We start from the raw sequence: 13,088 nt of genomic DNA, 5'->3' as shown, positions 1-13,088 counted from the left end.
CAAACCCAGGTCTCCTGCATTGCAAGCAGACTCTTTACCAGCTGAGCCACCAGGGAAGCCCAAGAAGAGTGGACTGAGTAGCCTATCATTTCTCCAGCAGATCTTCCCAACCAGAAATTGAACTGGTGTCTCTGCAGTTGCAGAATTGCAGACAGATTCTTTACCAGCTGAGCCCCAAGGGAAGCCAAAGTATTTTATGAGGTCTCACAAAAATTAAAAGGAGGGTGGGAAGGTTTGGGAGAATGGCATTGAAACATGTAAAATATCATGTATGAAATGAGTTGCCAGTCCAGGTTCGATGCATGATACTGGATGCTTGGGGCTGGTGCACTGGGACGACCCAGAGGAATGGAATGGGGAGGGAGGAGGGAGGAGGGTTCAGGATGGGGAACACATGTATACCTGTGGCGGATTCATTTTGATATTTGGCAAATCTAATACAGTTATGTTAAGTTTAAAAATAAAATAAAATAAAAAAAAAGGATACTAAAAAAAAAAAATAAATAAATAAAAGGCATATTTTTTAAATTGACTGAAACTTTGAAATAAAGCAAAGTCTATCTCTGCCAAAGCAATTGAAATTCTGTGCTTGCGTATAATGAAGAGACCTTTGGTTAAAACAACAGGGAATGTAAAGACCTCTGATGATTTAATATATGTGACTGTTGCTTTATAATAATAAAAGGATAAGCAGCATCATTTCAGGACAAATTTGAACTAAACCTTCTTCCCATCATAGTCACCCAGATGGGTTTTCAAAAATTTCTTCTTTGCCCATAAAAAAATTACCCTGTTTATGGAGCTGGTTAAGCCCCCAGGATTGGGGGAGGCATGCCAAGGGTGCCCCAGATGGAGACCCGACGGTCATCTGATTTCCTGGAAATCAAATGCGGAGGGGCTAGTGGGCCATGTAGAGGCAACACCGATGTTTTAACAATGGTGCTGTATAGACGGAGAAGTCTTCAGGGTACTGTAAAAATAAGACTGAAAACCAGAAGCAGGAGGCTTAAATTCAAATCCTAAGAACACCAGAGAACTCCTGACTCCAGGGAACATTAATTGACAGGAGCTCATCAAACGCCTCCATACCTACACTGAAACCAAGCACCTCTCAGAGCAAGACATACCACACAAATTCTCCAGCAACACAGGGAGACAGTACTGAGCTTCAATATACAAGCTGCTCAAAGTCACTTCAAACCCATTGACATCTCATAACTCATTACTGGACACCTCACTGCACTCCAGAGAGATGAAATCCAGCTCCACCCACCAGAACACCAACACAAGCTTCCCTAACCAGGAAACCTTGACAAGCCACCTATACCTCCCCTCCCACAGTGAGGAAATTCCACAATAAAGAGAACTTCACAAACTGCCAGAATACAGAAAGGCCACCCCAAGCAAAGCAATATAAACAAGATGAAGAGACAGAGGACTACCCAGCAGGCAAAGGAACAGGATAAATGCCCACCAAACCAAACAAAGAGGAAGGGAATCTACCTGATAAAGAATTCCGAATAATGATAGTGAAAATGATCCAAAATCTTGAAAAAAAAAATGGAATAACAGATAAATAGCCTGGAGACAAGGATTGAGAAGATGCAAAAAGGTTTAACAAGGACCTAGAAATAAAAAAGCGTCAACATATAATGAATAATGCAACAAATGAGATCAAAAACACCCTAGTGGGAACAAATAGTAGAACAAATAGTAGAATAGTAAATACAGAAGATAGGATTAGTGAGGTAGAATATATCATGGTAGAAATAAATGAATCAGAGAGGAAAAAAAAAATTAAAAGAAATGAGGACAATCTCAGAGACCTCTGGGACAATGTTAAATGCCCCAACATTCTAATCATAGGGGTCCCAGAAGAAGAAGACAAAAAGAAAGACCATGAGAAAATACTTGAGATAATAGTTGAAAACATCCCTAAAATGGAGAAGGAAATAATCACCCAAGTCCAAGAAACCCAGAGAGTCCCAAACAGGATAAACCCAAGTCAAAACACCCCAAGACACATATTAATCAAATTAACAAAGATCAAACACAAAGAATAAATATTAAAAGCAGCAAGGGAAAAACCACAAATAACACACAAGGGGATTACCATAAGGATAACAGCTGATTTTTCAATAGAAACTCTTCAGGCCAGGAGGGAATGGCAGGACATACTTAAAGTGATGAAAGACAATAACCTACAGCCCAGATTACTGTACCCAGCAAGGATCTCATTCAAATATGAAAGTGAAAGTGAAGTCACTCAGTCATGTCCGATTCTTTGCAACCCCATGGACTGTAGCCTACCAGGCTTCTCAGTCCATGGGATTTTCCAGGCAATACTAATGGAGTAGATTGCCATTTCCTTCTCCAGGAGATCTTCCCAACCCAGGGATCAAACCCAGGTCTCCCACATTGTAGACAGATGCTTAACTTTCTGAGCCACCAGGGAAGTCAAGGAGAAATCAAAAGCTTTACAGACAAGCAAAAGCTGAGAGAATTCAGCATCACCAAACCAGCCCTTCAACAAATGACAAAGGATCTTCTCTAGACAGGAAACACAAAAAGGGTGTATAAACTCAAAACCAAAACAATAAAGTAAATGGCAACAGGATTATACTTATCAATAATTACCTTAAACGTAAATGGGTTGAATGCCCCAACCAAAATACAAAGACTTGCTGAATGAATACAAAAACAAGACCCCTATATATGTTGTCTACAAGAGACCTACCTCAAAACAAGGGACACATACAGACTGAAAGTGAAGGGTTGGAAAAAGATTTTCCACACAAATAGAGACCAAAAGGAAGCAGGAGTAGCAATACTCATATCAGATAAAATAGACTTTACAATAAAGGCTGTGAAGAGACAAAGATGGACACTACATAATGATCAAAGGATCAATGCAAGAAGATATAACAATCATAAATATATATGCACCCAACATAGGAGCACCGCAATATGTAAGACAAATGCTAACAAGTATGAAAAGATAAATTCACAATAACACAATAATAGTGGGGGACTTTAATACCCCACTCACACCTATGGATAGATCAGCTGAACAGAAGATTAACAAGGAAACACAAACTTTAAATGATAAAATAGACCAGTTAGACCTAATTGTTATCTATAGGACATTTCACCCCAAAACAATGAATTTCACCTTTTTCTCAAGCACACATGGTACCTTCCCCAGGATAGATCACATCCTGGGCCATAAATCTAGCCTTGGTAAATTCAAAAAAATTAAAATCATTCCAAGCATCTTTTCTGACCACAGTGCAGTAAGATTAGATCTCAATTACAGCAGAAAAACTATTAAAAATTCCAACATATGGAGGCTGAACAACACGCTGCTGAATAACCAACAAATCACAGAAGAAATCAAAAAAGAAATAAAAATATGCATAGAAACGAGTGAAAATGAAAACACAACAACCCAAAACCTGTGCAACACTGTAAAAGCAGTGCTAAGGGGAAAGTTCATAGCAATACAGACATACCTCAAGAAACAAGAAAAAAGTCCAATAAATAACCTAACTCTACACCTAAAGCAACTAGAAAAGGAAGAAATGAAGAACCCTAGGGTTAGTAGAAGGAAAGAAATCTTAAAAATTAGTGCAGAAATAAATGCAAAAGAAACAAAAGAGACCATAGCCAAAGTCAACAAAGCCAAAAGCTGGTTCTTTGAAAGGATAAATAAAATTGACAAACCATTAGCCAGACTCATCAAGAAACAAAGGAAGAAAAAACAAATCAATAAAATTAGAAACGAAACTGGAGAGATCACAACAGACAACACAGAAATACAAAGGATCATAAGAGACTACTATCAGCAATTATATGCCAATAAAATGGACAACTTGGAAGAAATGGACAACTTTCCAAAACTGAACCAGGAAGAAATAGAAAATCTTAACAGACCCATCACAAGCATGGAAATTGAAACTGTAATCAGAAATATTCCAGCAAACAAAAGCCCAGGTCCAGATGGCTTCACAGAAGAATTCTACCAAAATTTTAGAGAAGAGCTAACACCTATCCTCTCAAACTCTTCCAGAAAATTGCAGAGGAAGGTAAACTTCCAAACTCATTCTATGAGGCCACCGTCACCATAATACCAAACCTCACAAAGATGCCACAAAAAAAGAAAATTACAGGACAATATCACTGATGAACATAGATGCAAAAATCCTTAACAAAATTCTAGCAATCAGAATCCATCAACACATTAAAAAGATCATACATCATGATCAAGTGGTCTTTATCCAAGGGATGCAAAGATTCTTCAATATCTGCCAATCAATCAATGTAATACACCACATTAACAAATTGAACAGTAAAAGCCATATGATTATCTCAATAGATTCAGAAAAAGCCTTTAACAAAATTCAACATCCATTTATGATAAAAACCCTCCAGAAAGCAGGAATAGAAGGAAAAAACCTCAACATAACAAAAGCTATATGTGACAAACCCACAGAATACATTATCCTCAGTGGTAAAAAATTGAAAGCATTTCCCATAAAGTCAGGAACAAGACAAGGGTGCCCACTTTCACCACTACTATTCAACATAGTTTTGGAAGTTTTGACCACGGCAATCAGAGCAGAAAAAGAAATAAAAGGAATCCAAATTGGAAAAGAAGAAGTAAAACTCGCACTGTTTGCAGATGACATGATCCTCTACATAGAAAACCCTAAAGACTCCACCAGAAAATTACTAGAGCTAATCAATGAATATAGTAAAGCTGCAGGACATAAAATCAACACACAGAAAACCCTTGCATTCCTATACACTAATAATGAGAAAATAGAGAAATTAAAGAAAAAATTCCATTCACCATTGCAATGAAAAGAATAAAAACTTAGGAATATATCTACCTAAAGAAACAAAAGACCTATATATAAAAAACTATAAAACACTGGTGAAAGAAATCAAAGACAACCCTAATGGATGGAGAAATATACCGTGTTCATGGATTGGAAGAATCAATATAGTGAAAATGAGTATACTACCCAAAGCAATCTATAGATTCAATGCAATCCTAATCAGGCTACCAACAGTATTTTTCACAGAGCTAGAACAAATAATTTCACAATTTGTATGGAAATACAAAAAACCTTGAATAGCCAAAGCAATCTTGAGAAAGAAGAATGGAACTGGAGAAATCAACCTGCCTGACTTCTGGCCCTATTACAAAGCCACAGTCATTAAGACAGTATGGTACTGATACAAAGACAGAAATGTAGATCAATTAAACAAAATAGAAAGCCCAGAGATAAATCCAAGCACCTATGGACACCTAAGCAAACCATTCAATATCGCAGTAATCCAAGTCTATGCCCCAACCAGTAACACTGAAAAAACTGAAGTTGAATATTTCTATGAAGACCTACAAGACCATTTAGAACTAAAATGCAAAAAGATGTCCTTTTCATTATAGGGGACTGGAATGCAAAAGTAGGAAGTCAAGGAACACCTCGGGTAACAGGCAAAACTGGCCTTGGAATACAGAATGAAGCAGGGCAAAGGCTAATAGAGTTTTGCCAAGAGAATGCACTGGTCATAGCAAACACCCTCTTCCAACAACAAAGAGAAGACTCTACACATGGACATCACCAGATGGTCAACACCGAAATCAGATTGATTATATTCTTTGTAGCCAAAGATGGAGAAGCTCTATACAGTCAGCAAAAACAAGACCAAGAGCTGACTGTGGCTCAGATCATGAACTCCCTATTGCAAAATTCAGATATTAATTGAACAAACTAGGGAAAACCAATAAACAATTCAGGCATGACCTAAAATAAATTCCTTATGACTATACAGTGGAAGTGAGAAATATATTTAAGAGACTAGATCTGATAGATAGAGTGCCTGATGAACTATGGATGGAGCTTTGTGATATTGTACAGGAGACAGGGATCAAGACCATCCTCATGAAAAAGAAAAGCAAAAAAGCAAAATGGCTGTCTGGGGAGGCCTTAGCTGTGAAAAAAAGAGAAGCAAAAAGCAAAGGAGAAAAGGAAAGATATAAGCATTTGAATGCAGAGGTCCAAAGAATAGCAAGAAGATATAAGATAGGCTTCCTCAGCAATCAGTGCAAAGAAATAGAGGAAAACAACAGAATGGGAAAGACTAGAGATTTCTTCAAGAAAATTAGAGATACCAAGGGAACATTTCATGCAAAGATGGGCTCAATAAAGGACAGAAATGGTATGGACATAACCGAAGCACAAAATATTAAGAAGAGGTGGCAAGAATACACAGAAGAACTGTACAAAAAGAGCTTCATGACCAAGATAATCATGATGGTTTGATCGCTCACCTAGGGCCAGACATCCTGGAATGTGAAGTCAATAGGGCCTTAGAAAGCATTACTACGAACAAAGATAGTGGAGGTGATGGAATTCCAGTTGAGCTATTTCAAATCCTGGAAGATGATGCTGTGAACGTGCTGCACTCAATATGCCAGCAAATCTGGAAAACTCAGCAGTGGCCACAGGACTGGAAAAGGTCAGTTTTCATTTCAATCCCAAAGTAAGGCAATGCCAAAGAATGCTCAAACTACCACACAATTGCACTCATCTCACACGCTAGTAAAGTAATGCTCAAAATTCTCCAAGCCAGGCTTCAGCAAGACATGAACCGTGAACTTCCAGACGTTCAAGCTGGTTTTAGAAAAGGCAGAGGAACCAGAGATCAAATTGCCAACATGCACTGGATCATGGAAAACAGAAGAGAATTCCAGAGAAACATCTATTTCTGCCTTATTGACTGTGCCAAATCCTTTGACTGTGTGGATCACAATAAACTGTGGAATATTCTGAAAAAGATGTGAATATCAGACCACCTGACCTGCCTCTTGAGAAACCTGTATGCAGGTCAGGAAGCAACAGTTAGAACTGGCTGTGGAACAACAGACGGTTCCAAATAGGAAAAGGAGTATGTCGAGGCTGTAAATGGGCACCTTGCTTATTTAACGTCTATGCAGTGTACATCATGAGAAACGCTGGGCTGGAAGAAGCACAAACTGGAATCAAGATTAATGGGAGAAATTTCAATAACCTCAGATATGCAGATGACACCACCCTTATGGCAGAAAGTGAAGAGGAACTAAAAAGCCTCTTGATGAAAGTGAAAGAGGAGAGTGAAAAAGTTGGCTTAAAGCTCAACATTCAGAAAACAAAGATCATGGCATCTGGTCCCATCACTTCATGGAAAATAGATGGGGAAACAGTGGAAACAGTGTCAGACTTTATTTTTTGGGGCTCCAAAATCACCCAGATGGTGAATTCAGCCATGAAATTAAAAGATGCTTACTACTTGGAAGGAAAGTTATGACCAACCTAGATAGCATATTCAAAAGCAGAGACATTACTTTGCCAACAAAGGTCCATCTAGTCAAGGCTATGGTTTTTCCAATGGTCATGTATGGATTTGAAATTTGGACTGTGAAGAAAGCTGAGCACTGAAAAATTGATACTTTTGAATGTAGTGTTGGAGAAGACTCCTGAGAGTCCCTTGGACTGAAAGGAGATCCAACCAGTCCATCCTAAAGGAGATCAGTCCTGGGTGTTCTTTGGAAGGACTGATGCTAAAGCTGAAACCCCCATACTTTGGCCACCTCATGCGAAGAGCTGACTCACTGGAAAAGCCCCTTATGCTGGGAGGGATTGGGGGCAGGAGGAGAAGGGGACGACAGAGGATGAGATGGCTGGATGGCATCACCGACTCGATGGATGTGAGTCTGAGTGAACTCCAAGAGTTTGTGATGGACAGGGAGGCCTGGAATGCTGCAATTCATTGGGTTGCAACTAGTTGGACATGACTGAGTGACTGAACTGAACTGATGGACACCTTATCTTTGACAAAGAAGGCAAGAATATACAATGGAGAAAAGACAGTCGCTTTAACAAGTGATGCTGGGAAAACTGGCCAACCACCTGCAAAAGAATGAAACTAGAACACTTTCTAACACTATACACAAAAATAAACTCAAAATGGATTAAAGATCTAAACCTAAGACCAGAAACTATAAAATTCCTAGAGGAGAACATAGGCAAAACACTCTTGGACATGAACCACAGCAGGATCCTCTATGACCAACCTCCCATAATATTGGAAATAAAAGCAAAAATAAACAAATGGGACCTAATTAAAATTAAAATCTTCTGCACACCAAAGGAAACTATAAGCAAGGTGAAAAGACACCCTTCAGAATGGGAGAAAATAATAGCAAATGAAGCAACTGACAAAGAATTAATTTCAAAAATATACAAGCATCTCCTGCAGCTCAATTCCAGAAAAATAAACGACCCAATCAAAAAATGGGCCAAAGAACTAAACAGACATCTCCACAGAAGGCATACACATGGCTAACAAACACATGAAAAGATGCTCAATATCACTCATTATCAGAGACATGCAAATCAAAACCACAATGAAGTAGCATTTCACGCCAGTCAGAATGGCTGTTATCCAAAAGTCTAAAAGCAATAAATGCTGAACAGGGTGTGGAGAAAAGGAAACCCTCTTACACTGTTGGTGGGAATGCAAACTAGTACAGCTACTATGGAGAACACCGTGGAGATTCATTAAAAAACTGGAAATAAAACTGCCATATGACCCAGCAATCCCACGGCTGGGCATACACACTGAGGAAACCAGAATTGAAAGAGATACGTGAACCCCAACATTAATCTCAACACTGTTTATAATAGCCAGGAGATGGAAGCAACCTAGATGTTCATCAGCAGACGAATGGATAAGGAAGCAGTGGTACATATGCACAATGGAGTATTACTCAGCCATTAAAATGAATACTTTTAAATCTGTTCTAATGAGGTGGATGAAACTGGAGCCTATTATACAGAGTGAAGTAAGCCAGAAAGAAAAAACACCAATACAGTATACTAATGCAAATATATGGAATTTAGAAAGATGGTAACGATAACCCTTTATGCGAGACAGTGAAAGAGACACAGATGTATAGAACAGTCTATTGGACTCTGTGGGAGAGGGTGGGATGATTTGGGAGAATGGCATTGAAACATGTATAATATCATATGTGAAACAAATCACCAGTCCAGCTTCAATGCATGATACAGGATGCTCGGGGCTGGTGCACTGGGATGGATGACCAAGAGGGATGGTATGGGGAGGGAGGTGGGAAACGGGTTCAGGATGGGGAACACGTGTACACCTGTGGCAGATTCAGGCTGATGTATGGCAAAACCACTACAATATTGTAAACTAATTAGCTCCAATTAAAATGAATAAATTTATATTAAAAAATAAAGTTATTGGATATATAAAGAATTACCCTGTTCATAATAACATCTCAATTTTTTTACATATATCTCAACACATCATCTCCAAAATAATCTGGAAATTTATCTTAATTTATACTCCTGATAAAATTTGGTAGAGCAAAGCATGTGTGCCCAATAGTTACAAAATCAGTCTTCTCATGGAAGCCTCGTACAAACTGTTCTAAACGGAGCCTAGTACAACTCATTACTACCCTTAATTATTGTCCTAATATTCGAACATATTAGGACAATGTTCTAATATTATATCCAATAGACTGTTCTCTACATCTGTGTCTCTTTCACTGTCTCGCATAAAGGGTTATCGTTACCATCTTTCTAAATTCCATATATTTGCGTTAGTATACTGTATTGGTGTTTTTTCTTTCTGGCTTACTTCACTCTGTATAATAGGCTCCAGTTTCATCCACCTCATTAGAACAGATTCAAAAGTATTCATTTTAATGGCTGAGTAATACTCCATTGTGTATATGTACCACTGCTTCCTTATCCATTCGTCTGCTGATGAACATCTAGGTTCTAATATGTCCTAATATGTCTAATGTGTCCTAATATTCTGCATGTTAGACACCATTAGTTCAATGGACATGAGTCTGAGCAATTGCCAGGAGACAGTGGAGGACAGGGAGGCCTGGTGTGCTGCAGTCCATGGGGTTGCAAAGAGCCAGACATGACTGAGCGACTGAACAACAACAAGGAAACAATAAGTTCCAACTCAGAGATTTAGTTCTCGGTGACATAATCAAGATGACAACATAGGTCATTCCTGACTTCAGTTCCCCTCACCAGAAAACAGAAAAGTGAAAGTCGCTCAGCCATGTCTGACTCTGTGACCCCCTGGACTATAGCCTTCCAGGCTCCTCTATCCATGGAATTCTCCAGGCCAGAATAATGGAGTGGGTAGCCTATCCCTTCTCTAGAGTAACTTCCTGTTCCAGGAATCAAAACAGGGTCTCCTGCATTGCAGGTGGATTCTTTCCCAGGTGAGCTACCAGGGAAGCCCCAACACAAAAATAATTAGCCATTATTTAGAGCAACGTACCAATGAAAAATCCTAAAGCACAGGAACGAGGCTGAACTAGAGAGATGGGGAAAAACCACATTAGATGGGTAGAGGACCAGATATGTTTGATTGTATTGCTCCTCTCCTAGCTACACCAAGAGCACCCTTCTAGGGCTATGGTTTCTTTATGGAAAAGAGAGAGAGCCCACTGTGGACCTCCAGGTCCTCCAGCATTACAGGTCACTCCTTAGGAAGACCTACTTTGGTCTCATGTCTTAGAAACCATTCAGGGATCTCTGGGGTGTGGCCAGTGAGAATCACACTGTGACAGAGAAGGGAGACCCACCTTGGAGCAGTCAGGGCTTGGATCTTGGCAGACTGAGTTCCAGCAGTTTTGCCTGATTTGGGACTCTGAAAAATGAGCCTTGCCATTCTGGGAGCCTCTTCTCCTGCACCTATGATACATAACCCCATCTACTACTGAGGTTATTCAAGCATGGCTAGAACACTCAGAAAATTCCATCACCCAGGAGCACTTGAGTACTGTCCAGACGGGAGCTCTGCCCATTTGCATGGCTCCATCTGGCCAGAGAACTTTGTGTGCAGTTCTTCCTAATGTGTTTCCCAAACAAGGAGCCTTGCCAGTCGTGGGCCTGTTCTGTGGTCGTGTCCAGGCAAGAAGAATAATGTATAGTCCTAACCACTCTGAACACAACCTTCAGCCTCACCATCCAGGAGAACTAACTGAAGCATGTGGGAAACTGCGTAGCCCATCCCACAGCCCTGCTTACAGTAGCGTGTGAGCAGAGAGCCCAACCTCTCTGTCTCTCTGCAGAGCAAAGCCATGCCCCCACGTGACCAAGGAACTCAGTGTACAGTTCTTCTGATTTGGGTTCCCAGTTAGTGGGTCACGACAGCCTTGGAGCCCATTCTGCAGCCCTGTCCAGGTTGTGAAGTTAATTCCCAGCCCTACCTCCTGCTGGATAGAGTACTCAGTCCTGCTCAGCTCAGAAGCCTGGCCCAAGAATCCAGGGAAGAAGAGAAGCTGTCCTAATGCTACTCTTGGCCAAGAAACCAAGGAAGCAATCGCATCAACCACTCCCGGCCAGCAGCATCTGCACCCCAGCCTCAGAGCCTGGGCAATGTCCTCGCCCCAAAATAGACCTTGATCAGTATCAGTATCAGTTCAGTTGCTCGGTCATGTCCGATTCTTTAGGACCCCATGTACTGCAGCATGCCAGGCTTCCCCGTCTAGCAACAACTCCTGGAGTTTACTCAAACTCGTGTTCATTGAGTCAGTGATGCCGTCCAATCATCTCATCCTCTGTCGTCCCCTTCTCCTGCTTCCTTCAATCTTTCCCAGCATCAGGGTCTTTTCAAATGAGTCAGCTGTTCATGTCAGGTGGCCAAACGACTGGAGTTTCAGCTTCAACATCAGTCCTTCCAAAGGATATTCAGGACTTATTTCCTTTAGCATGGACTGGTTGGATCTCCTTGCCGTCCAAAGGACTCTCAAGACTCTTCACCAACACCACACTTCAAAAGCATCAATTCTTCAGCACTCAGCTTTCTCTATAGTCCAAATCTCACATCTGTACATGACCACTGGAAAAAACACAGCTTTGACTATTTGGACCTTTTCTGGCAAAGTAATGTCTCTGCTTTTTAATATGCTATCTAGGTTGGTCATAACTTTCCCTCCAAGAAGCAAGTGTCTTTTAATTTCATGGCTGCAGTTACCAACTGCAGTGATTTTGGAGCTCCCCAAAATAAAGTCTGTCACTGTTTCCATTGTTTCCCAATCTATTTGCCATGAAGTGATGGGACCGGATGCCATGATCTTAGTTTTCTGAAAGTTGAGTTTTAATCCAGTTTTTTCACACTCCTCTTTCACTTTCACCAAGAGGCTCTTTAGTCCTTCACTTTCTTCCATAAGATTGGTGTCATCTGCATATCTGAGGTTATTGATATTTCTCCCAGCAATCTTGATTTCAGCTTGTGCTTCATCCAACCCAGAATTTGATAGCTAGCCCAATTGATAAAGGTCACTGCCGGATGATCTACCTAGAACTCCAAGCTGAGCTGAATGGGAAAGGGCTATCTCTACTAAAACAAGCCTGGAAAATTTGGAAGTAGAGATCATTTACGCAAATGTGCAGACACTAACAAAGGAATCAAGGATCATGAAAAATTAGGTAAATATGACACCACTAAAGGAAACTTATAAAGCTTTAATAGCTTTATAAGAATCTGCTGGCAAAGAATCCGCCTACAATGTGGGAGACCTGGGTTCGATCCCTGAGCTGGGAAGATCCAGTGGAAAAGAAAAAAGCTACACACTCCAGTATTCTAGCCTGGAGAATTCCATGGACTGTTAAGTCCATGGGGTTGCAAAGAGTCAGACATGACTGAGTGACCTTCACTAAAGAAATAAAGATCTATAAATGGTCTGACAAAGAACTCAGCATAATTCTCTTTTAAAAGTTTGGTGACATATAAAACCCATAAACAGACAACTGGATGAAATTAAGAAAACAATGCATTAGCAAAATGAATAAAATGTGTTTAACAAAGAAAGAGAAACCATTAAAAAAAAAAAACAGAAATGCTAGAGTTGAAGAAATCAATAGAGACTTCTAACAGCACACTTAATAAACAGAAGAGAAAACAATGAAAAAGAGTTAAGAAAGCCTAAGAGGTTTATTATGGGAAAACATCACCATCATGACAAAAGACATGTG

This window comes from Bubalus bubalis, chromosome 16 (assembly GCF_019923935.1).
Source record: "Bubalus bubalis isolate 160015118507 breed Murrah chromosome 16, NDDB_SH_1, whole genome shotgun sequence".
Classification (NCBI taxonomy): domain Eukaryota; kingdom Metazoa; phylum Chordata; class Mammalia; order Artiodactyla; family Bovidae; genus Bubalus; species Bubalus bubalis.
Note: the sequence above shows the minus strand (reverse complement) of the source record.